Here is a 24,846-nt window from a genome sequence, read left to right as displayed (position 1 = left end):
CAAAGGAATAAATGGCTACATACATAAATGAGTCAAAGGTGGTTATGCATGGACCAATGGTAGAAATGTGTTATGAATTAAGAATTGTGATTAATCCATTTCAGCACAACCAAATTCATTAGGACAAAAAGTTGAAAGGTATTTCTGTCATTTTCAGAATGCCTTAATATGCTGTTTTTGTACCATAGTGGATTTAAACACTTCCCCATTGTGATTGTTATTGACTGTTAACTAATTGAGGGAAGAACATAAGAAAATGGAACATCTTGCCTATAACTGTGGTATAACTTGGTAGTTATACCATGATATAACCATAGTACCATCTTAAAAATATGAATGTTAAATGAAAAAAGCCCAACCATGGACTAATGGCTAATATGGAATTGACGTGGTGCAATTTGTGGAAATGAATTAATTCACCTTTGCAACACTCAGGTTCATTACAGAGAGAGCCAGTCCTCTAGTTCTGTGGAATATGAATCTTACAGACATAGTTACGTCTTCAAGGATCTTTTAACCCTGTAATTCATGGATAGTGATTTTACTATTAGTGAACCAATGCATAAATCAAGAACAGTATATTTGAATGAAAGCACAGAATACCAAGTCTGGATCAATGATGAGTATGCGTGGGGCATCTGAATCAAATATTCTGATTATACCCTGTCTGTATCTCTGAGGTCCGTTCTATCTATGGGAAATGTGCTTCGAGAGAAAGTTAGACATATTCAAGGAATGTGTTCTTGGTACTTTTTGGTTAATGGGTATGGATTGTATTATAAGTAAATCAATGAATGAATAAAGAAGAATACAAATAAAGACAAGGAAGGCTACATCTCATTCAATCATGAAAGGAGCTAATGATGTTTTGAGTTTAAATAAAATAAATCTGCTCCTCCTTCGAGAGCATATAGATAGATATGCATTCAATGTTCCGAGTTAGTGGCAAGTTTCTGGTTGCATGTCTTGTTTGATTTAGAAAAGGATAAAACATATACTTAAATGATGTATTTAGTTGAATAATAGTTAATATAATAAATATTAGCCAATAAAATTAATATTTATATTCAATAATGACAATTACAAATCATGCTAAATATATTAGCTTAAATTTTTATAATAAACAATAATTTAATATAATTAATAATAGACATTAAAATACTAATGATTAGGTTGTGAAGTGTGGAGAAGGTCTAAGGATGAACATTGAAAATTTGACTGTAATAACTAAAAATCCTCTTATGTTTGCTCATTATTATTTAAAAAGAAAAATGCAAATGCATTTTCATGACTTTTATGAGTAATAAGTGAATAAATAGATGCTAGTGTCATAAAGGGCTTTTGTCCAGTGTCCTTTGAATTCATGAATAGTGGCATTATTATTATGAGTAAAAGAATCATTTTATATTTCCATCCCTTATTTAAAAGAGGGTAGATCACGGACTAGTGAGAAGCGTATGTAATGTGTGAAGGGGTGTGATTAATCTTGTCTATCCTCTTGAAGTCCACTTAAACAAAAAAGGTCCAGGACCCTCCTTCCTTTGGAAGGGTTGTAAAGACCCACTCTCTAGACATATTTTGCTATTAACATTTAAATGGAAATTAATTAAAAAATAAAAATTCAGTTCCTCAATCGCACTAGTCACACCCCAAGCCACAGGTCACAAGTGACCACCATTTCAGAATCGCCAATAGAGAACATTTGTGTCACTGAGGAACGTTCCAACAGCACGTACAGGGCTAATAGGAACAGTTGCAGGTAATAGTATTTAATTTTAGGTAGCAGGTGACTTCACCATTTTGAGTTTTCTTTAGAAAAGAGAGTAGATAATTAAATTATGTTTTGAGTTATTAAATAGATGAGTAAATAAACGAATCAGTAAATGGCTTGAATTAAAATAACTGTGGCCCACTGGTCAGATTATGTTATAAAACAACAATTTAAATTCATCTTATAGTACAAAAGTTTTCCTCATTAAAAATGTGTCTTCCCTTCATGCTAGGAATACCTAGGCAGATATTGAAAATTGCTCTTCTTGTGCTGGGTGGTAGATTTGAAAATGTTCATGATATTATTTCATGCTAAGAATTAAGTCAGTACATGAAAAAGAACTGTTGGGTTGATGATTAAAATTTGACACAAACCAATGTTTGTAATCCATCTAGTAATGGAGAACTAACTTCTACTTAAAAATGGATTTAAAAATGTATACTTTTTATTCTTATAAAAATCTGCCTTTTCCTCCAGAAAGACTAGATGAGATTGGATTTGGTCATTTCTCCAAGGTGAAGAGCATGACGATTTCTTCTGTGGTAAGAAGCAATGTTAGTAATGGAGTTTCTGTTGGTGGGTTATGCGGTTGGTTCATGTGTGATTATCGAAGAAAGGAACAAAAGGCCATATACACAAAAATAAAAACATCAAGTAACAACCAATAATAAGAATGTGTTGTAGGCCAAGGAGTAGGACTGACCCATTTCAGCACAATAGAGACTTATTTTTTAAAAAGGTAGAAGGAATTTAATTTTCAGAAATGTTTCATATTTCATAGTATTTCTATACCATACTTGATTTAAGCATTTCCATACTGGAAGAGATTCAGGCTGTTAACTGTTCAGGAGAAGCTCTTGTAAGGTGAAACATGCTGTTTGTTCTAGTGGGGGATACCATTGTGGATTTTCATTGTTCATTATACCACCTTTAAAATTACGCAAATTAAATGAACATAGCCCAGTCATTGGCCATTGATATTGATAGTACTGATATGAATCAAGATTTATTGATTATTCCACGTGTGGCACTGAGATCTAGTCTGACAGCTTTGTGGGAATTGAGCCTAGAGATATGTTGTAGTGATATCCAGGGTCTTGTTCTTAGAATTTGTGATTCATGGGAAAATGAAGGTATATGTGAATGAAGAAAAAGAGTGCCAAGCCTGGACCAATGATGAGATTGGAGGGTGTCTGAATCAAAAATTTTGATTAAAGCCATCTGTAACTCTGAGGTCCATTTAAAAAAGAGGCCCCCATTTTTCCCTCTAGGGAAATGAGCTTATAACACAAGTTCAGAATATTCAGGTATCTTGATCATGGGTGTTCACAGTTTTTTGGTATAGATTCCATTTTATAAGTAAATCAATGCATAACTTTTGCATAAATGAGTAAATATAAGGAGAGCTTGGCATTGACCAATTATGAGAGTATGTAATGACGAATGGATTATTATTATATGCTTCTATAGCACTGAATTCCAGTGATATATATTGATAGAGGCTGTTGCCTTGTTTTGGAAGGAGTATGTGAACAGATGTATGCAAGACACAAAATAATTGTTTGATGTTTATGGTTGTTTACTGATTGGTTTTATTTAGAGAAGGGAAAATTGCTGGGCACGGTGACTCACACCTGTAATCCCAGCACTTTGGGAGGCAGAGGAGGGAGGATCACGAGGTCAGGAGATCGAGACCATTCTGGCTAACGTGGTGAAGCCCCATCTCTACTAAAAATACAAAAAAATTAGCCAGGTGTGGTGTCGGGCACCTGTAGTCCCAGGTACTTGGGAAGCTGAGGCAGGAGAATGGCGTGAACCTGGAAGGCGGAGCTTGCAGTGAGCCGAGATTGCGCCACTGCACTCCAGCCTGGGCGACAGAGCGAGACTCCGTCTCAAAATAAATAAGTAAGTAAATAATAGGTGGAACAGTTATTTAATTGGAAATAAATGAGCATATTTCAACTTAAGAATATTCCTTATGAAAAGTTACTATAAATCCAACTCTGTACTAAGTTTTATTAAAAACTTAAAAAAGCATCTAGTTTCTAAATCTCTGTGGATAGCATAATGGACATATGGAGACCTAATATTATTCAAGCTTCTTCTATAATGTAAGTAAATTCCCATTTATTGAATTGTTATATGTGAATAGAATATGTCCTTGTCACAGTTAATTTTTTAAAAGAGGTCCTTGTCACAGTTAATTTTTTAAAACTTTTAAAAGTTGTGTTATTTATTTTTTAAATAACACAACTGAGTGAGAAATGAAAATGAAAGTTAATCTTTGTCTATACTACTGATGCTCTCTTCCTGGTTAGGTGGGGGAATATAGACATTGAACATGAAAAGCATTTGTGTTCTGGGTTCTCCGTGAATTGGCTGCAGTGTGTGTGTGTGTGTATTTGTGAATGTATAATAAAATATTCCATGCGTCGTAACAAATGAACAAATCGAAACAATAAATGATTGAATTAATATGTAAGTAGGGTAAAGCATTTACCATTGGTGAAAATATGCCATGAATCATGAATTTAAATTCATTCATTTCTACACACGTTGAGTCCATTAAATAAAAAAGATGATCTAAGCGGTTGCCTTTGTGGGTAGGTGTCTATAGACAGATGTGGGCAGTAGTCCTAGTTTTTGTTTTGGGTGATGAATTTAACAGTGTTTATTGTATTATTTAAAGTTGATAGTTAAATCAAGAAATAAAAATAAGTGTAGTTCTTGGGTCAGTGATAAAAATGGGATTTGAGTCAACTTTATGATTAATTTAATATCACACAACTAATGTCTTTTAAGTCAATCTAAATCTGTACTGTTCATTCTTTTGAAAATTTGTATTCGACTCCACAGAATGAAGACCATGGCTGATTTAATCCGTCTCTGCTGATGAAGATCTTGGCTGTTACCTTTACGGGTAAGGAAGCTAAAGACTTAAGTAAATAACAGTCAAAAAGCTTGTCAATTAGGGTAAATTTTTCATTAAAGTTCACTGAATTACTTAAAGTCAAGGCATATGTAGATCAATGATATGAATGTGTTACAAAACTTAGATTATGGTTAGTCCAATTAAGCACAATTTTGGTTAAAAATAAGATGAAAGACATTTTATTCATTTTTTACTTCTGATTAATCATCTTGTTTATACTGCATTTAATTGAAGATTTATTCAGTAACAAAATCTACGTCTGCACTGTTCAATGTCGTTTCCTCTATCCACTTGTGGCTATTTATATTTAAAATAATTAAAGGTACATGCACTTTTAAATGTAATTTCTCAGTTGCATTAGCCACATTTCCAGTGCTCAGTAGCTGTATGTGGCTATTGGTGACTGTATTGGAGAATGCAGTTACAGTGCATTTACATTATATGCAAAGTCCTGTTAGACAGCTCCTTAATGAGGGAGGAATGCATGGAAAGGTGGAAGATAAGTGGAATGAGATGGCTAGGAAGCAAGGATGTTCATTGATCTATACTTGCTTCACTGTGGGCCACTGCGAAAGGAGATCTAGTCTATTGAGAAAAGGGCTAGTCTATGCAAAAAGAGTCTGTAAACAGATCTTGGTTATATTCAAGGATATTGTTCTTAGATGCTAAAAGAACAATGGGTATTGACTTTGTTACTGCTACTGAATCAGTGAATGGATCAATAAGCAGAGGTATAAATGAAGGAAAAGATTGCTTATCCTGGATCAATGATGAGTACCCTGGGGTGTCTGAATCTTGGATTTTGATTAAACCCTGTGACTCTGAGGTCCATTGCAAAAAGAGTGCTTTTCAGTCTATGGAAAATGAGCTTATTCCAGAAGCTAACAATAATCAGGATTTAGTTATTGTACTTCTGAGTATGGACTGTATTAGTTTTAGTAAACAAGTACATGGATAAATCAAGAAAAGTGCTGTATAAATAAAAACAAAATGGTTATTCCTGTTCCAAATATGAGACTATATAAAATAATGAGAATAGTTACTAATACATTTCTGAAGCACTAAGTCCCAGTAAAATCAATTAATCAAAACTGACCCTTTGGATAAGGAGCATTTAGATAAATGGATGTTAGAGTCCATGTTGTTCTGGTTTAGGGTATTCATTTTTTGTTTTTTAAAAGAAGAGGGCAAAGTATTTACTTAAATTATTGCTTAAATCACTACCTAATTGAGAGAGGGTTTACACATGGATCTATCTTGAGAATATGTCAAATGATCAGTTATAATGAATTCTAACAATCTTCGCTATTTAAATTCGGTTCCTCAGTTTAATTTATGAAAACAAGGAAACTGATCTGAATTTTCTGTCTAATGAGCATTTGGACAGGCATTGATATTGTCCAGTTTCTGTGAAGTCACAGATATAATGATTTTATTATAAATGCAAAAAGGAACAAATTAATGTCCCAACCAGTTATTTAAAATAAGGCCAAATCATGGACCAGTGAGGGTCAGGTATTATGGAACAAAAAGAGTAATTAATCCAGTTCCGTACAATGGCTCTCCAGTATTGTCGTTATTTCCATAAACAAAATTGAGGTAGGCTCTTGCGTTTTTGTAATGGTGAATGTATTTATATATTTGGATAGTATTTCCCTTTCAGTCTTGTTGGTGCAATTTCCTTAAGACACGGAATAGACAAATGACTCCATGTGTAACTATTTAACTTCATATGTATGTATGCATGCATGCACAGTTGTTCAGAATATATTTGAATTCAGGATTCAAATTAATTTAATTCTTTCTAGCAAGATTCATGTACCAAGGAGATTTAACTCTTTCCTGATTGGGTAGAAGGCAGATAAACAGACAGACATGTTTAAAAGTCACAGTTATTATTCTTTTGCCTGGTGTTACTTATAGTAGTTAAATTTCATACCTAAGTCAATTAATCAATGAATCAATGGGTATGTTATTCATCTTTTAAACATATGACAAGTACCAGGGTTTATTTCTAATCAATAATTGTCGACCTGAACTGAATTTAAAAAAATCTAAATCTAGGCTGATCCATTTTTCTCTCTCTCTCATCTACCTACTTTTATATTCACCTTGTACTCCACAGAATGGATGCGCAATGATTCAATTATTCTCCAGCGAGGAAGATCATGGTTGTTGTCTGTTTGAGTAATGAGTGTAGAAACCTATGTAAGTAACAAAGTGATTGCTTTTGCTTTAGTGGTTGTTAAGAGAGTTAACTCTTACTGGAAAGGAATAAATGACTACATACACAAATAAAATGAATAAAGTTTATATGTGAATTATTCAGCACATCTGTGGTCAGTTAAGGAGAAGAAAGCAAGACTGTCATATTCATTTTAATAGTTTATTTTTGAGTTAATTAATGTAAAAATTAATTCAATTTTATTTGAGTCACAGTTGATTTTAACTTCCCTCTGTAAAGACAGCTTAGTCACATTCCAAGATGGAGGATATTGTCAGTGTGGGGTAAAATGGTAGGTTCATAGTTCTTTATCGTCACATCCTTAAAATAGGGACAAGGTCAATGAAAGATGATCAAGCCTTGACCAATTAAGAGTATGGGATTAATAGGAAGCAGATATGGTCATTAATCTGCTAATCTGAAAAACTGAATCTATCACACAAAGGGATCTATCTTCCTTCCTCTGTGAGAAATGACTTATGAAGAGATGTCATGGTTGTCTGATTTCTTGTTACTGGGTTTTTGGGATTCATAGGAATTGATTACGCTGTTAGTAAACCAATGAAACATGAGATAATGTGTAAATGCATGATGATGAAGAATACTAAATATGGACCAATGGTGAGTTTTTGTTGGGTTGAACCAAGGATTAAGATTAGTTCAAATATGCAGTAGTAATGTCCATTTCCAAGAGGGACAGTCTATTCATCTTGTGGAAAATGAGCCCACAGACAATGTGGCAGTACTCATGGTGTTTAAGTTTTAAGGTTTTGATGGATATTGATTATATTATTATAAGTGTATGATGATTGAATTAATGCCCTAATGTAGAATGAAAGAAGAAAAGAATCTAGTATGGGCATATAGAATGAAACAATAATTTTTGGTTTCTTTTTTACATTTTAATTTTATTTTAAGTTCTGGGGTACATGTGCAGGATGTGCAGGTTTGTTACCTAGGTAAATGTGTGCCATGGTGGTTTGCTGCGCCTATCAACCCATCACCTAGGTATTAAGCCCAGCGTGAATTAGCTATTTCAAAAAATATTTCTGAAACACTGAATTTCACTAGGGCTTGATGAAGCATGTTATCCCTTTGGATGAGGAGAATATAGGCAATTTTTGTAATAGTCAATTTTCTTGCTCAGGTTATAGAGTGAATTCATAGTTTTTCATTTTATTTAAAAGAAAAAAGCTGTTAAATAAATAAGTAAAAGATTAACCCGGTAACTTAACTACAGGGCCAAACATTGACTGTTAAGAAGCCTGGGTTCCTTTTTATTTAACTGTTGTTCAGATATAGAAAGAATTTCAAGGCTCTGTCCACTTAGGGTATTTTACATGTAGACAGAGGCAAACATTATATTTTAGTTCTTAGTTGTTGGTTTTCTTAACCTGCTAACTTTCTTTAGAAATGTGAATGATGATTAATTAATCCATAAGGAAGTACAGACACAAATACATAGATACAGATGTATACAAACTGATGTATACCTAAACAAGGGATACTGTAGACCATTGATGAAACTGTGCCATGAAACAATCATTTAGATTAATTTCATTTAAATGCAGTTCATTTAAAAGTAAACCTAAATTATTGTTATCTATTTCAGAGAGGCATAGAGACAACTATTCATTATATAGTTCTTTTTCTTGTATTTAGGAATGAGGTTTATTGTACTTATTAGTTTATTAAAACTTAATTTTGAGCTAGTAATAGGCCAATCATAAGCTAGTGATAAAACTCTGTTACCTATCAAGAGTTTCAATTAATCCAGTAACACACGACATCCATAAACAGAAAGAAAAATCACAGTGATTTCATTCTTTCTAACATCTGGTTTGTATTTCACAGAATGGAGGCATGATGGCTGATCCAATCATTTTCCACTGATGAAGGTTTTGATGGCTACCCATGTGAGTAGGGAGGATATAGGCTGCTGTTAGTAATTGTCTTAAGTTCTTAAGTCTAATATCAAGGATTTTGTTAGTAAATTTTGATTTTATTATTATAAAGGGATCAATGACAGAACCAATAAACATGCATATAAACAAGTAAAAAAGGAGACCGAAGCATTGCTCAACTATGAATGAATTTGATTAGGCAAGAAAAACTACTAATATAAATGGAAAACACTGAAGTCTCAAGAAATATATGTACCAAACATGATATTTCTTTGTCTAAGGGTCTTAAGACACTGCATATAAGAAATAGTCAATATTATTGTTCTGGATGAGTTCAAGTTCAAGGTTAATTTTATTAAAAGAAAAATATACAAATATGATCACAGATTAATAAATACCTAAACTATTGTGAAAATGAAAGGGTAATACAAAAGTGAATGAGGACAAGTTATCGATGTTTATCATCTGGTCTGCTTTCTACTCCTCAGAATGAACAGCCCCATCTGATTTAAGCACTGTGCTATGACCATGAACTGTATGGTTACCTCTATGTGTCACAGGAAGACTCTTGTGAGTAGTAGTCAAAATTCTTGCTTTGTTTTAAGGGTATTCTCTGTATTCTTAAGAAGTCTAGAATATAATCAAATAAGGTCAAGCATTTTTATTATTCACTACTTAAGTATAAATTTATTTTTAAGATTTCCCTCTTCATAGCTGTTTATTTTATTATTACAGCACTGTTAATGAATTGATTAATTAATCAAAAAACAAATGTAGATAGACATGAAGAAAGATGGAGTCAATCTTGGACCAATGATGATGACTGGTGGCGTATGAGTCATGGACGATGAATACAGGTCTGGAAGTCTGAGGTCCAATATAATAAAAAATCTAGTCTTCACCTTCTGATCCTAAGGAGAGACATTAGGAATATTTGAGGATGTTGTTCTTGTTCTTCTTGTTCATGCATTTTCCCTCTATTTTTATAATTGGATCAATGAATCGAGAAGCAAATATATTTTAACTGCATAAAGACAAAAAGAGTGAGACATTGTCCAATTACGGAAATATATGGTGAAACAAGAAATACTATCCATTTATATTAAAAACACTGATGTCTTCTTTCTATTAAGAATGAGTGAGTCAAAGGTATTACTGCTTGCTGGAGGATGGCATATACGAATGAGGAGAAAGTGGTCCTTCCTGGACCAATAGTAACAACTGCCAGCGTATGCATCTTGCGTGATGAATAATAGATGTCTGAAACTCTGAGGTGCAAACCAAAAGGAATCTAGTCCATTCCATCCCCTCTGTTTAGATGCTCCTATAGACAGATATCAGGAGAACACTATGGCCTATTCTTGTCTTTATGTTTATTAATTCTAAAAAATATTTTAATTAAAGTAGCAATGGTAGAGTCAATAAACATGTATAAATAAAGATGAGACATAAATTACTGTTTGATGTTAAAATGTATAAGAACAAATAGTACTAATATAAATTGAAATCGATAATAAGTAGATCAGCATATTACATCTTTCACTAAAGATCCTATAGTCAGTGATAAGTAATAGTTATTGCTCTGAATCAGTTGCAAGTTTAACATTTGTTGTATTAAGAGAAAAATTAATAAATACATAAATAACTGTGTAAATGAACAGTGGAAAATATGGACCAATAGAGAGGATGTCTCAATATTTTCATCTTCTTTGCCTTGCACTCTTCAGAATGGATGCACTGAGCTGACTTAAGCATTCTTCTGTGATCAAGATTAAATGTCCTTCTTAGGAAAGAGGCCAATGTGAGTAACAGTCAAAGTTCTTACTTTGCTCTGTGCCATTTGTTTCAGGGTGTTAGTGTTAAACTAAATTTAAAAAGTGTTAAACATACTTAAATAGCTAAATGACCCAGTTATAGATATGATACAAAATATTATTTTGATTAACTGTTAATGTACATAGAGGTCAATTAATGAAAGACATATAGTCTGTGTGGGAAATGATTCCATAGACTAATATTAGGGATTTTCAAGGATCTTGTCTTGGGCTTTGTAAATCACATGTTTATTTAGTTATTATTAATGAATTAATGATTTATTCAAACAAATGTAGAAACGAATGAAGAAAAGGGACCCAAACATGGACCAATGATGACTACTGATGGCGTTTGAGTCATGGACGATGAATACTGTGTGTCTGAAACTCTGAGGTCCAACAGAAAACGTAATTGGATAGATATCAGAAATGTGGAAAGATCATATTCTTACTTTGGATTAATAGATTTAGATTTATCATTGATAGATAAATGATAGAACAATTAAACAAGAATTAGTAAATAGAGAGTGAATCATTGTTCAATTATGAATACACATGATGATGTAAGAAATATTATCATTAAAAATTTTAAACACTGATGCCCTTTAAGGAAATGGATCATGAATGTCACCTCTTTGGCTAAGGTTCATCTAGACTCTAATAAGAAGAGTCAGTTTCATTTTCTGATTCAGTCTCATTTGATATTTTTCCTTTTGTTATGAGAGAAAACATTTCCATTCTGAAAAAATAATCAATATCAAAATAACTGAATAACGGAAATGTGGAAAGGATCAATGGAGATGTTTTGAATTTTTTTTTTAACTACCTGCTCTTTGTATTCTGCAGAATGGATGCACTTGAGCTGACCTAAGCATTCATGGTCATGAGATTCATGGTTGCTACTGTTGGTTAGGAGCATAGAGATTAGTGTGAGTAATAGTTAAATTTCATGTCTTTCTCTAGGAGACTTTTTAAAGGGTATTCATAATATCATGAAAGTGTAAAAAATCATCCAAAAGGCCAACCTCAGCCAATAATAAATATGAAGTTAGTTGAAACAGTATATTTACTAGCTCATTTATGACACAATGAGGATAATTCATGTAAGATATATCAAACTGACAGATTGTATAGAAAGTTCTAGAATATTCTATGCTCTTACTCTTTGGATATTATATTTACATGGGTTATAAAATTAATATTAGTGATTTAATGCATAAATACATGTAGATGAGAATTAAGCTAAAGAGTTCTAAGCCTGAGCCAATGATGAAAACTGGTGACGTAGAAGTCAAGGATGCTGAATAATGTGTGTCTAGAACTCTGAGGTTCAATAGAGGAGGAAATATAGTCTATTGCTTTTGAAGTGATCCTGTAGTTAGGTTTTGGAAATACAAAAGGACCATCTTCTTGATTGTTTTTATGAATTTTGATTCTTCTTTAAAATAAATTCATTGATGTAATAATCAATGTTCACATATAAAAAAGTAAAGACGGGGAATGTGAAGCATGTCCACTCAATGTAAATGATGAGACAACAGAAATCATTAAAACCTATTGAAAATCTGAATACCATTAAAAAAACAAACAATTCAAGTGTTGTTTTTTGACTAAGGATGACAAAGGCAGTATAGTCAAGTTTCTTATTTTGCATCAGAACAAGTGTGTTATTGTTCATTTTTTAAAAAGAAAATTGATAAGTATTACCACAATTAATAGATACCTGAATGACTAAGAGAAGGGTCGAATGAATGAATCCATGAAAAATATTTCAATCCCGTCATCTTCTCTGCTTTGCACTTCCCAGAATGGACACATCTGGGCTGGCAGAACATCTGGCCTTGATCTGGAGCCCCATGTCTGTCGCTCTGTAGAGGTGCACATGAGCCAATGTGAGTTAATAGTAAAATTATTTTTTGCTTTTGCTTATTTGTTTAGGATATTCAGTGTAATATTTTAAAAGTATTATATATTAATGTAATGAAGGAAGGCCAGCCATGTCCCAAGGATACATATGGACTTGACATGAAATATTGTGTAGATTAACAGATGTTATGTTAATGAACATGACTAATGAAGGAAGTATTAATATACTAATTGAAGCAAATGATTATATAGACAGATATTAGGGATACTTAAGGATCTTATCCTTAAAAGTTGGTGATCCAGAGGTATTTATGTTATTGTTAGTGAATTAATGAATCATTAGGAAACTACTTATAAATAAAAGGAGAGAAACAGGGCCAATTCTGGCTGGACTGATGATGACCACTGGTGGCCTATGAGTCACACAATGAATACATATCTGGAACTCTGAGGTCCATCACAAGCAGTATCTAGCCTAGTCCCTCTGTCTGAAAAACTCCTGTAGACAGATGTCAGGGAAATACAAGAACCTTGTTCTTTTTCTTTATGTTTATGAATTATAAAAATATTATATTATTAAAATAGCAATGAAAAATAAACATGTATAAATTAATACAGACGAAGGTGGAGTATTATTTAATGTTGAGATGTATAGTAAAGAACAATAATACTAATATAAATTGAAATGGATGGATAATTAATGGACCAAGTGTAATACATCTTTGACTAAGGATCATGTAGACAGCAATAAGTAATGGTTAGTGCTCTGAGTTAGTTGCAAGTTTCACATTTGTTGTATTAAGAAAAAATAAATACTCGAATGACTATGTAAATGAATGGTGAAAAATATAGATTGATGGAAAGAATATTCAATTTTTTAATCATCTACTCTGCTTTGCGGTTTTCAGAATGGATGCAGTGAGCTGATCATTTCTCTGTGATCAAGGCTATGTTGCTCTGTGTTAGGCCAATGTGAGTAATGGTTCCTGTCTTGGTTTAGGTTGTTTAATAGTATTCCTGGTGTTATTAAAAATTATTTAATATAATAAAAAGTTAACTGGTTCAATGACAATGTGCAACATTGAGGTTAATTAATCAAAGAGATATAGTCTCTGTGGGAAATGATTCTGTAGACAAATGTAAGGATTCTTCAAATATCTTGTTCTTGGGTTTTTGAAATCGTGTATTCATTTTATTATCAAAGAACAAATGATTTATTCAATAAATATTTAGAAATGAATGATGAAAGAGAGACCCAGCTATGGATCAATGTTGACAACTGGTGGCATAAAAGTCATGGATGATGAATATGAGAAGAAAATAATCTAGGTTTTTGCTTCTGTTGGAAATGATCCTGTAGACAATGTCAGAAACATACAAAGATCATTTTCTTATCTTGGGGTCATAGATTTAGGTTTATTATTACTAATATATGACTGATAGAACCATTAAACAAATATAAACAGATAAAAATACAAGTAGAGGTTAACTTCTTGGACCTCAGAGTTCCAGACATATATTCATCATCTATGACATGAATGATGTGATTCCATAGATAGATGTTAGGGATATAAGAATCTCTTTGAGATTTTTTGATTCACAGATAATTATTTTATTATGTTTGATGAATTGAGAATTAATCAATAAGCAAATATAAAGTAGTATGAGGAAAAAGACATGTAAACCTGAACCAATGATTGATGGTTTAGAAGTCGTGGGTGATGAATAATATGTGTCTGGAACCTAAAGGTTTGCAGAAAACAAAATCTGATCTATTTCCCAGAGTCATTTGCAAATGACGATCAATGTTTGAAATGATAGATTGATGTTAAGAATATGTAAGAATCTACTTCTTTTATTTTGGATTCATGGATTTACATACTATTATTATTTAAAATTGATCCATGATAAAAGTATTAAATATATAATTTGACAAATATGAAGATGGTGTGATGGACTTCAACCATGTGATGATTCAAGATATACTATCAACATAAAATGAAACACTAGCTCCCAATGTGGTGAAATCCTGTCTTTACTAAAAATCCAAAAAATTAGCTGGACGTGGTGGTGCACGCCTGTAATGCCAGCTACTCGGGAGGCTGAGGCAGGAGAATCACTTGAACTCAGGAGGTGGAGGTTGCAGTGAGCCAAGATTGCACCATTGCACTCCAGCCTGGGCAACAAGAGCAAAACTCCATCTCAGAACGAAATGGACCCAAGGGTGTTACCTCTTTTTGATTAGTGATCATATAGATGCTGGGAAGTAGGAGTCAATTTTATTGCTTGAATCAGTCCATTTGAGGTTGTTTGTTTTGTTCAGAATGAACATATATGTTATGAAAAGTTAATAAATAACTAAACTACGGTTTGGAATAAAATATGGAAAGCAAAATTGACAAAGAGGTATTAGTTTTGAAAATCAGCTGCTTTGCTTTGTACTTCTTAGACGGGATGCACTGGCGCTGATTTAAGAATTCTCTCATAGTCAAAAGACATATGGTTGCCTCTGTGTAGGTTCCTGGAGACCAATGTGAGTATGAGTCAATATTCTTGTCTTGGTTTGAGTGTTTTTTTAAGAGCTATCACTGTGTTATTATACACTTTGACATATAATCAGTTAATATCTTAAGAATGGAATTGGTGTAATGTATTATGTTGATTAATCTGTATGTGAAACACTGTGTTAAATTAATAAAATATATCTAGTGTCTATGGGAAATAATTTGTAGACAGATATTAGATATTCAAGAATCTTGCTCTTGAGTTCTTCTGACTCTTTGGTATTTACTTATTTTTATTAGTGAGTTGATGAATTCATCTATCAATAAATGAAGACATGAATGAAGAAAAAGAGCTCCAAGTCTGGACCAAAGATGAAGTTTGGTGATGTATGAATCATGAACAATAAATACCTGTGTCTGGAACTTTGAGGTCCAACATGAAAACTAGTTTGCTCCCTATGATGTAACTGATGTATATATATAAGAAATAGCAAAGATCTGATTGTGTTTCATAGCTATTGATTATATCTTCATAAGTTGGTTAGTGTGCAAATAACCAAAGAAATGTATGAATACATGAAGAAAATGGAACCAAGTATAGACTAAGTATGTCTCCTATAAAGTTGCTCTGATTTAGAAACAAAATTTTGGATTTTACTACTTTTATTAAGATCGGCTAGGCATTTCTCTTCTAGATTTCTGAAAATGAAAATATTACTCATTTTCTTGAAAAAGAATAGATGGTTGGAAAAATTAATTCATTTGTTCCTGAATTATAAACTCATTTATACTAATAATGAATGAGTTAATAGATAAAAAGGTCAAGAACTGACCACTCATGAGAATGTGTTATAAAGCCAGGAATCAGAAGTAGCTGATTCTGTAAGTCGAAGCTAACTTGCAGAGAATACCAAGACGATTATATGTGTGAGTGGAGGCACTGAGGCCAATATGTCCCATAGTCAGATGTTTTTCTTAATGCAGGTGATGGATTCAAGAATGTTCACTATTTGATGTAAAATTAATAACTGAAATAATTCAATAAATAAAAGGAGAGTGAATCTAATTTAAGCATAGGGAGTGTCACGAACCAATGTTTGAGATGAACCTAACCCTTATCATTTCATATTTATTCAGACACAGCCTGAATCTTGTTGTTTCATACCTTTAACATTTACTTTGTACTTCTCAGGGTTGATGTTCATGGGTGATTGATCATCCTGTAGCGACGGTGGTATTGACTGTTCCACAGCGGACAAGGAGTGCGTTCTTACATAAGTCATAGTTGACATTCTTGTTTTTGATTGGGTAGTTTGCCTGTTCATTGATATTCATAGTACTATAAAAGGTAGATAAATGGCCACATACCTAAATAAAATCAAAGGAGACAAAAGGTGAGAATCTGTTATAAACTAAGGATTATAATTAATCTAATTCAGTACAACTGTGGACAATTTTGAAAAGATAAAGATTGATGTCATTTTAGTCATTTTATGGATAAACTAAAAATGGGACATTTTTGATATTCCATTTTAGCATTTTTCATAGTTTACACAAACATTCCTATATTGCTAGATAGCCTAGTCTGTTAACCCCCTGAGGAAGAGCATGTGTGAAGTAAATACTTATCATTATCATAGTAGGGTCTATGGATTAGACCCATAGTGGATTATTCTTCTGGTTTATTGTTACATCTTCATAGAATATATAATTTAAAAAAAAGGTTCAAGCATGGACCAATGACATAACTGAAATCAAATCTGGACAAATGTATATAATTATTATATTTCACAACATTTTTATAGTTCATTACAAAAAAAGACCTAGTCTATTACATTGTTTATTACCTCTCTTGGAAATGAACCCACTGACAGATAGTAAGACTATTCAAGAAACTTGTTTAGGGGCTTTGGTGGATTGTTAACACATACTAATTTTATTATCAGTGGATCAGTATGCAAAAACATCATGTAAATTAATGTAGATAAATATGTCTAAGTGTGGTCTCATTTTGAGTGTATTTACTGGAAGAAGAATTATTATGACATGTCTCAAATGTTATGATCCATTAGTAAAAATAGACAAAGCTTGTGACCCAAGTCAGTAACCTGCATATACACATATGTGAATACTCATTGTCTTTATTTCTGGAGCTTTTTAGTTTATAATTGTTTTTATTTTCTCTTTTAGTAAATTGAAAACATTATATAAATACATAAATCAAAACATAGGTAAGGAAATGAGAGGAAGCTAAGCATGGACTACTTATGAGGATGTGTTTTGAAGCAGGGATTATAACTTAATCCATTTTAGTACAATGGAGCACAATTTAAAAAGAGATCAGTGTTTTCCATTCTCTTTTCATGGCTATGTATTATTCTGTTTTAGGTTTTACTCCTGTTTATGCAACATTCCTTGATGGATAATAATCTATGGGTTAGATCCAAGGCTTACAATTTAGGCAGTTGTGTTTTCGTAAGTCATTATCAGGGTTTTAGATGTGAATGCGGTGGTGAATTGATGGTTGTTCATTGTTCCATCTTAAAAGTATGTACATATTAAATGAAGAAAAGGCCAAGCACCAATCAGTGATATGAATAGATTGATTGATCAGTTTTATGATTAAATTCATTTCTGCACCCCTGCAATTTATTTAAAAAGGAGATTTGGTATGTTAAATCTACAGGAATTTGTCTGCAGACATATTTCAGTAATAATCCAAGAACTGATTTCTGGGGTTTTGTTGGGTTGATTATAATGCATCAATGGTAACATCAATAAACACATAAATAAATGAATAAAGAGGAAAAGGACAGAACTGGACTAATTGTCCAAATAGATTATGATGGAAAAAATTTGTTAATGTAATTCTGAAAACTAGTATTTATTAAAAAATAAACAGAGTATCTGAAGGATGATTTAGGAATATGTACATAATAGTCAAGGTTCTTGAATTTGATTAGTGATAGTCTAGGTTTTTTGCTTAATTAAAAGTAAGAAAGTAATTATTATATTAGCTAATCCATATGTCAATGTCTTAGAAAATGAAACGAGGATGGCATGAGGTCAGTGGAGTGATTGTCTCATGGTTTTCACACCTATCCTATATTCCACAGAAAGGACATCATGATTGTGATTGTCTTTATTAACTTTGTCAGGAGAGTAAAGACCAATGTGGCCAGGCGTGGTGGCTCATGCCTGTAATCCTAGCACTTTGGGAGGATCAGGTGGGTGGATCACCTGAGGCTGGGAGTTCAAGACCAGCCTGACCAACATGGAGAAACCCCATCTCTACTAAAATTATAAAATTAGCTGGAAGTGGTGGCACATGCCTGTAATCCCAGCTACTCAGGAGGCTGAGGCAGGAGAACCTCTTGGACCTGAGAGGCGGAGGTTGCGGTGAGCTGAGATTGTGCCATTGCACTCCAGTCTGGGCAACAAGAGTGAAACTCCATCTCAAAAACAAACAAACAAACAAACAAAAAACCAAAAAAAAAAAATGTAATTAGCTGTTAAAGTTCTTGCTATGGTTCAAGTGGTTTGCTTCCTCACTGTGTTATTAAGAAGTTTGAAGTATCTTTAATGAATGTCCTCCCTGACCACTGGCCCTGCCAGGCATGCTGCCGTCTGTTCTCTGGGACTTGTGAGTAGCACACTGCTCCTGTTATTTCATGTGATTTGTTAAGTTGTTTCTTCTGTGTCTCACCTGACCAACACACCCAGACCTAACTTATTTCCAGATTGGGTCTCTCCTAGAGCGTGCTTGTCTTGGTAGGAATAAACTGGACACAGACAAGAGCCTCCAGGGTGTCTGCCTGTATAAACAAGTTTTCTATGAGGGGGACACTGGGTCATAGATTGAACACTTGGGCATTACATCTGTGAAAATAAGTCTATAGTAGATTTCAGTAATTTTCAAGTATCTAATTATGGGGTTTTGGTAGATCCTGGGAATTTATTGCATTATTTGAAGGAAATAAATGAAAGAATCAGCAAAACATACAGACACACATATAAATATTAAAGATGAAGAGGATAAAGCTCGATTAATTACAAAAAATGTTACCAGACAGGAATTTTTGGTTCTATAATTCTGAAACACTGCAATGCATTAAGAAACCAGTACATCAAGGGTGTCACCTGTCTAGGGTAGGGTAATATAGAGTAGTGGTTCTCAAATGTGAGCATTGAAGTGACCTGGAGGTTTTGTGAAAACACAGAAGGCCAGTTACATTCCCAGGATTTCTGATTCAGTAAGTTTGGTGTGGGTTCTGAGAATCCAAATTTCTAATAACTTGCTTTCTATAGGTTCCAATAGTTTCCCAAGTCATGCTGACGCTGCCTCCTGAGAAGTATTTTCAGAATCACTGAGAAAAATGTATGAAATACATTTCATACATAGAGTCTTTGCTCTATGTCAGTGGTAATTTCCAGTTTGTTTATTTTATTGAGAAAGAGAAGGTAATTAATTAATTAAGCAATTAATATTTATTTATTTATTTATTTATTTATATTTGAGATGGAGTTTCACTCTGTTTGTTTCCCAGGCCGGAGTACAGTGACATGATCTCAGCTCACTGCAACCTCCGCCTCCCAGGTTCGAGCAATTCTCATGCCTCCGCCTCCCGAGTAGCTGTGATTACAGGCATGTGCCACTATGTCTGGCTAAGTTTTGTGTTTTTAGTATAGACAGGGTTTCACCATGTTGGTCAGGTTGGTCTTGAACTCCTGACCTCAAGTGATCTGCCCACCTCGGCCTCCCAAAATGCTGGAATTACAGGCATGAGCCACTGCGCCCCGCCCAATTAATATTTAAAAGTCTAAGTAAATGAAAGGGGAACAACATGGCTCAATGGAGAAAATGTCTAATTTATGTAATATCATTGTTATATTGTACAAAATGGATGCACCTTAGGTGATTTAAGCATTCTGAAAAGACCAGGCTTTCTAGGATACTGCTACATTTTAGGAGATTAGAAATCAATGGAATTGGCACAGTCTTTGTCTGTTGAGTGGGTTTTCATGGGTGTTCATTGTACATATTTAAAATGAGTAAATGATTATATACATGAATAAAATCAAACAAGAACAAGCCTATACTAACGACGAAGAACCAAAATTTAGGATTAATTTGATTTAGTGTTGTTTAGGATGGTTTCTAAAAAAGATCAAGTCCCTATCACAAATTGTTCTAACTGTTTAGAATTCTACACTAGGTTTCCCTAAGCATTCCTCAAGTGATAAAAATGCAAGTTATGAAGAAGGGACACACAGGAACTAGAAGCACTTGTCAGTGTTTTAGTTCTGGTGGTTGATTCATGTTATATATAGAAAGAATATACACATTATGTGAGAAAAGGCCAAGGAAGGACCGATAATGCGAGTGGAATACATTCTGAAATGTGTTTTATGATCAAAGTATCTGTGACCTACAGTGGTCCACTACAAAGAGGGATTTAAGTGTTTACATCTGTAGGAATGCCTACAGATAGATTTCAGTGATATTCAGGAATCAGGTTCTCAGTCCTTGGTGCTTCATGGATTTTGATTTTGTTGTTATTCAATAAGTGAAAGAATAAACAAATAATGTCAATGTATAACAATGAATAGAATGAAGTGTATCTAACTACGAAAATATGGAGTGAGGCAAGAATTATTGTTAATATACGTAGAACCACTGGAGTTCATTAAATAATGATATCTTTACCCCAAAATGTAACCCCTTAATGCATGAAAGGGGTTACATTTTGGGATAAGGTTAAGTAGGCAAGGTAGTGATGTATAGTAGTCAGGGTGCTTGCTTTGAGTCTGTGACAAGTTTAAGTGGTTACTTACTGCAGAGGGAAAAAGATAAATTATGCCATAAAATAATAAATATCTAAATGATTGAGGAAATGAAATGGGGAAGGCATGTATCAGTGGAAAGAATATCTCAGCTTTCTATTATTTGCATTGCTTATATTTCTCAGAATGAAAGCTCCTAGCACATTCTCCTGTCGTCATGAACTCTGTGTTAGGAGCATAGAAACCAACGTAAGAGTCAAAGCACTTCTCTTATTATGAGTGGTTTGTTTAAAAATACTCACTGTACTATTTACAAAACATGTTAAGGTTAGTCAAAGAAGTTGATTATGGTGTACTATGGCATTGATGTGAAATGTATGTTCATTAATGGATATGTACAACACAAATTAATTAATGAAGGTTATAGATACTGAGTGAATTTACTCTGTAGACAATTGTTATGGATATTTAAGAATATTGTTCTATGGAATTTGTGATTCATACACATTTATATTATTGTAATTATTTTATTGAAGAACTAATAAATCAACAAATATAGAAATGGATGAGGAAAAAGATGTCAAATCCTGAACCAGTGGTGATGGCTGGTGGCATATTTAGTCACAGATGATGAATAAATACTTGCCTGAAACTCTGAGGTTAGTACCTAGACAGAGATCTAGTCTGTTATTTTTGATGGATGTAGTCCTGTAGAATGATTAGTTATGCACGAAGGTGATGTTCTTGGGCTTTTGTAGTTTATGAATTTTGATTGTATTGTTACAAAACAATTAATGACAAAGTTTATACAACTGCGTGAAGATGAAGACGGTGAAACATTGTCCAATTATGAAATATGAGGTGAGGACTGAAATACTATTAATATAATTTGAAAGTCCTAAGGTCCATAAGTAAATAAGTGTCACCTCTTTGGTACAGTATCATATAGACCACGGGTCCCTGACCTCAGGGCTGCAGACCAGTACCAGTGCCTGGCGTGTTAGGAACCAGGCCACACAGCAGGAGGTGAGTGGCGGGCGAGCAAGCATTACCACCTGAGCTCAATCTCTTGTCAGATCAGTAGTGGCATAAATTAGATTCTCGTAGGAGCAGAACCTGTTGTGAACGGTGCGTGCCAGGGATCTAGGTCACATGCTACTTATGAGAATCTAATTCCTATGATCTGAGGTAGAACAGTTTCATCTGGAAACAACCCCTCCCTGGCCTGGTCCATGGGAAGTTTGTCTTCTACAAAACCCATCCTGGGTGCCCAAAATCTTGGGGACCACTGGTGTAGACAGTGAGAAGTAACAGTTAATGTTATTGTTCTGCATCAATGGCAAGTACCATCCTGTCCTATTTTTAGAAAAGACAAATAATAACATCAATTAGTAAATATTTATGTGACTAAATAAATGAAAGTTTGAAAGCCATTGTCAATGGAGAGAATGTCTCAATTTTTAAATCACTGGTTCTCCTTTGTATTCCTAAAGGTGGAAGCTGTCTGCAGTAGGAGCATGGAGACCAATGTGAGTAACAATCACATTTTGTCTCGGTTTGCGTGGTTTATCTCAGGGTATTCATTTTATAATGGCATTTGAAATATAATCAAACAGGGCCAAATGCACCCCAGTAATGAAGTTGGGATTGATGTATATTATGTTCTTTGATGTATATAAAACATTGAGTCTTTCTGTATCAATCAAGTTTTATTTTCTGGGTTGGTTGCAAGTTTGACATTGTTCCTGTTCTTGAGACAGAGAGAAAGAATACAAATATATAATGAAAAATTAATAAATAAGTAAATGAAATTTGGAAAGGAGGGATAAATGCAGATAAGGTCTTAATTTTTTTTATCACATGTTCTGCTTTGTAATCCTAGAATGGATGCTCTTAAACTGATTTAAGCATGCTTCCATGGTCACAAGCCCTATGGTTGCCACGGGGCATTAGGAGCATGGAGACCAATGTGAGTAATAATCAAAGTTTGCATTTTGGTGTGGGTTGTTTGCTTAAGGGTATTATTCACTCACTGTATTATTGAAAAGAGTGAAATATGATCAGAGAAGACCAATTGTTGTACAGTGACAAAATTGATATAAAGCCCTATATAAATTAATGGATATATGAAAAACTGAAGATAATTAATAAAGGAGATACGTTGATGTAAGATGACTTTATATACGGACTAGAAATATCAAGGGTCTCCTTGAGTTTTGTGAATATAGGGCTTTAAAATTATTAATGAATGAATTAACTAATCAATGGATAATGTGGAAGTGAGTGGAGAAAAAGAGAACAAGTCCTGGATCAATGATGTGATGACCACTAGTGGCGTATGAATCTTATGTGGCATATGAGTCTTATATAGTGAATACGTGTTTGAAACTCTGAGGTCTGTTGGGGAAGATACATGGCCCATACTCTCTTTCAAATTATGCTACATAAATGTTTCAGAAATGTTTTTCTTTGTGATAATTTCATTCTATTTTTATAATTGGATCAATGTGAGAATCAATAAACAAATATATAAATAAAGATAAGGTAGATGAAGCATTGTTCAGGTATGGCAGGATATATTATTAATATGTATTGAAAACAGTGAAGTCCAAAGAGAAATAAATGGCACATGCCTGTCACCTCTTTGGCCAATGATGACATAGATAGTATAATTATAGACAATGTTCAATTTTTTGATTAGTGGCAAGTTCAAAATTGTTCATTTTCTTAAGAGAAAATGAAATAAATATACCCAGATAATTACTGCCTAAATGACCAACTAAATGAGAGGTGAAAGGCAAAGATCAATGGTGATAATGTCTCAAATTTGTGATGTCTCATCTTGGTGATAATGTTTCATCTTCTCTGCTCTGTACTCCTCAGAATGAACCTAATTGTACTGTTTTAAGAATTCTTCCATGGTCCTCTGTTTGCACCATGCTTAGGAAGGAGCATGCGGACCCAGGTGATTAATGATCAAAGTTCTTGTCTTGGTGGTTTGTTGAAGAGTATGTCAGGTATTATAAAAAAGTTTGTAATAGGCTGAGTGTGGTGACTCACACCTGTAATCCAAGCACTTTGGGAGGCCGAGGCGGGTGAATCACCTGAGGTCAGGAGTTTGAGATCAGCTTGGCCAACATGGTGAAACCCCGCCTCTACTAAAAATACAAAAATCAGCTGGGTATGGTGGCCGGTAATTCCAGCTACTCAGGAGGCTGAGGGAGGAGAATCACTTGAACCTGGGAGGAGGAGGTTGCAGTGAGCTGAGATTGCATTATTGCACTCCAGCCTGGGCAACAGAGTGAGACTCCGTTTCAAAAAAAAAAAAAAAAAAAGTTTATGATACAAAGATGGCCAATGTTATCCCAAAGATAGATATGAGAGTTATGTAAAGTAGTATATTGATAATGCATAGATGAAAAACTGAGGACAATTATATCAATGTTAGAATGATTCTACATACATATATGGAATATCCAGGTTATTCTTGTTTGTTTTTTTTTTAATCATAGGGACTTATTAGTGAGTTAACAAGTCAGTCAGTAGACAAGATAGAAATGAGTGGAAAAGGAGATGATCAGTACTGGATCGATGATGACTGCTGGTGGCGTATGAGTCTTACATGATGAATACGTGTCTGGAACTCTGAGGTCCATCACAAAAGAAACTGAGCTCCTTCTGTAGTTTGAAATGATCCTATGTATATAGATGTCAGAGATACAGAATTTATTTGTTTTTGGTCTTTGTTTTTACTTATTTTCATTGTATTTTTATAGTTGCTCAATGTGAGAACCTATATATATATATATAATTTCCATATATTACATAAAAAGATGAATAATGTTAATCATTGCCCAATTATTAAAATCTGTAGTGAGGCAAGAAACATTTCATATGTATTGAAAACATGGAGTCCAAAGAGAAAGAAATGGGACATGCCTGTCACCTCTTTGGCCAATGATGATATAGCCAGTATAATTATAGACAGTGTTCAAATTCTTGGCCAGTAGCAAGATCGAATTTGTTAATTTTCTTAACAGAAAATGA

The 24,846-nt window shown here is 33.6% G+C and overlaps 1 protein-coding gene, 9 non-coding genes and 4 pseudogenes across 59 annotated transcripts in view; all 14 read left to right on the top strand.

Annotated features, from left to right (window-relative positions):
* Window positions 1–24,846, top strand: part of LOC105467408 (uncharacterized) — a 153,689-nt gene that overhangs the window by 53,945 nt on the left and 74,898 nt on the right. For 40 of the 50 annotated variants that reach the window (XR_011625520.1, XR_011625516.1, XR_011625506.1 and 37 more), the window contains 11 exons: window positions 2,249–2,313; window positions 4,628–4,691; window positions 6,829–6,911; window positions 8,782–8,843; window positions 9,320–9,401; window positions 10,559–10,632; window positions 11,492–11,574; window positions 12,453–12,537; window positions 13,420–22,328; window positions 22,682–22,768; window positions 23,683–23,764. The gene's annotated coding sequence lies outside the window, so the exon portion shown is untranslated. Of the gene's footprint in view, window positions 1–2,248; window positions 3,677–4,627; window positions 4,692–6,828; window positions 6,912–8,781; window positions 8,844–9,319; window positions 9,402–10,558; window positions 11,054–11,491; window positions 11,575–12,452; window positions 12,538–13,419; window positions 22,329–22,681; window positions 22,769–23,682; window positions 23,765–24,846 lie in introns of all 50 variants that reach the window. The other 10 variants (XR_011625518.1, XR_011625541.1, XR_011625540.1 and 7 more) reach the window with 10 other exon arrangements.
* Window positions 610–686, top strand: LOC112424246 (small nucleolar RNA SNORD113/SNORD114 family; annotated as a pseudogene).
* Window positions 2,938–3,011, top strand: LOC112424245 (small nucleolar RNA SNORD113/SNORD114 family). Its single transcript, XR_003014965.1, has one exon. It is a non-coding gene; the product is annotated as a small nucleolar RNA SNORD113/SNORD114 family (small nucleolar RNA).
* On the top strand, window positions 5,464–5,535 carry LOC112424251 (small nucleolar RNA SNORD113/SNORD114 family). Its single transcript, XR_003014969.1, has one exon. It is a non-coding gene; the product is annotated as a small nucleolar RNA SNORD113/SNORD114 family (small nucleolar RNA).
* Window positions 9,638–9,709, top strand: LOC112424223 (small nucleolar RNA SNORD113/SNORD114 family). Its single transcript, XR_003014943.1, has one exon. It is a non-coding gene; the product is annotated as a small nucleolar RNA SNORD113/SNORD114 family (small nucleolar RNA).
* Window positions 10,036–10,110, top strand: LOC112424195 (small nucleolar RNA SNORD113/SNORD114 family). Its single transcript, XR_003014921.1, has one exon. It is a non-coding gene; the product is annotated as a small nucleolar RNA SNORD113/SNORD114 family (small nucleolar RNA).
* On the top strand, window positions 10,971–11,045 carry LOC112424222 (small nucleolar RNA SNORD113/SNORD114 family). Its single transcript, XR_003014942.1, has one exon. It is a non-coding gene; the product is annotated as a small nucleolar RNA SNORD113/SNORD114 family (small nucleolar RNA).
* LOC112424242 (small nucleolar RNA SNORD113/SNORD114 family) lies at window positions 11,905–11,979 on the top strand. The gene has a single exon (XR_003014962.1). It is a non-coding gene; the product is annotated as a small nucleolar RNA SNORD113/SNORD114 family (small nucleolar RNA).
* On the top strand, window positions 12,900–12,969 carry LOC112424235 (small nucleolar RNA SNORD113/SNORD114 family). The gene has a single exon (XR_003014955.1). It is a non-coding gene; the product is annotated as a small nucleolar RNA SNORD113/SNORD114 family (small nucleolar RNA).
* Window positions 13,774–13,868, top strand: LOC112424198 (small nucleolar RNA SNORD113/SNORD114 family; annotated as a pseudogene).
* On the top strand, window positions 15,378–15,451 carry LOC112424248 (small nucleolar RNA SNORD113/SNORD114 family). Its single transcript, XR_003014967.1, has one exon. It is a non-coding gene; the product is annotated as a small nucleolar RNA SNORD113/SNORD114 family (small nucleolar RNA).
* On the top strand, window positions 21,388–21,464 carry LOC112424250 (small nucleolar RNA SNORD113/SNORD114 family; annotated as a pseudogene).
* Window positions 23,106–23,200, top strand: LOC112424256 (small nucleolar RNA SNORD113/SNORD114 family; annotated as a pseudogene).
* LOC112424220 (small nucleolar RNA SNORD113/SNORD114 family) lies at window positions 24,384–24,455 on the top strand. Its single transcript, XR_003014940.1, has one exon. It is a non-coding gene; the product is annotated as a small nucleolar RNA SNORD113/SNORD114 family (small nucleolar RNA).

The sequence above is a fragment of the Macaca nemestrina genome, chromosome 7 (assembly GCF_043159975.1).
Source record: "Macaca nemestrina isolate mMacNem1 chromosome 7, mMacNem.hap1, whole genome shotgun sequence".
Classification (NCBI taxonomy): Eukaryota; Metazoa; Chordata; class Mammalia; order Primates; family Cercopithecidae; genus Macaca; species Macaca nemestrina.
Note: the sequence above shows the minus strand (reverse complement) of the source record. Positions and strands in the feature narration are given on the sequence as shown.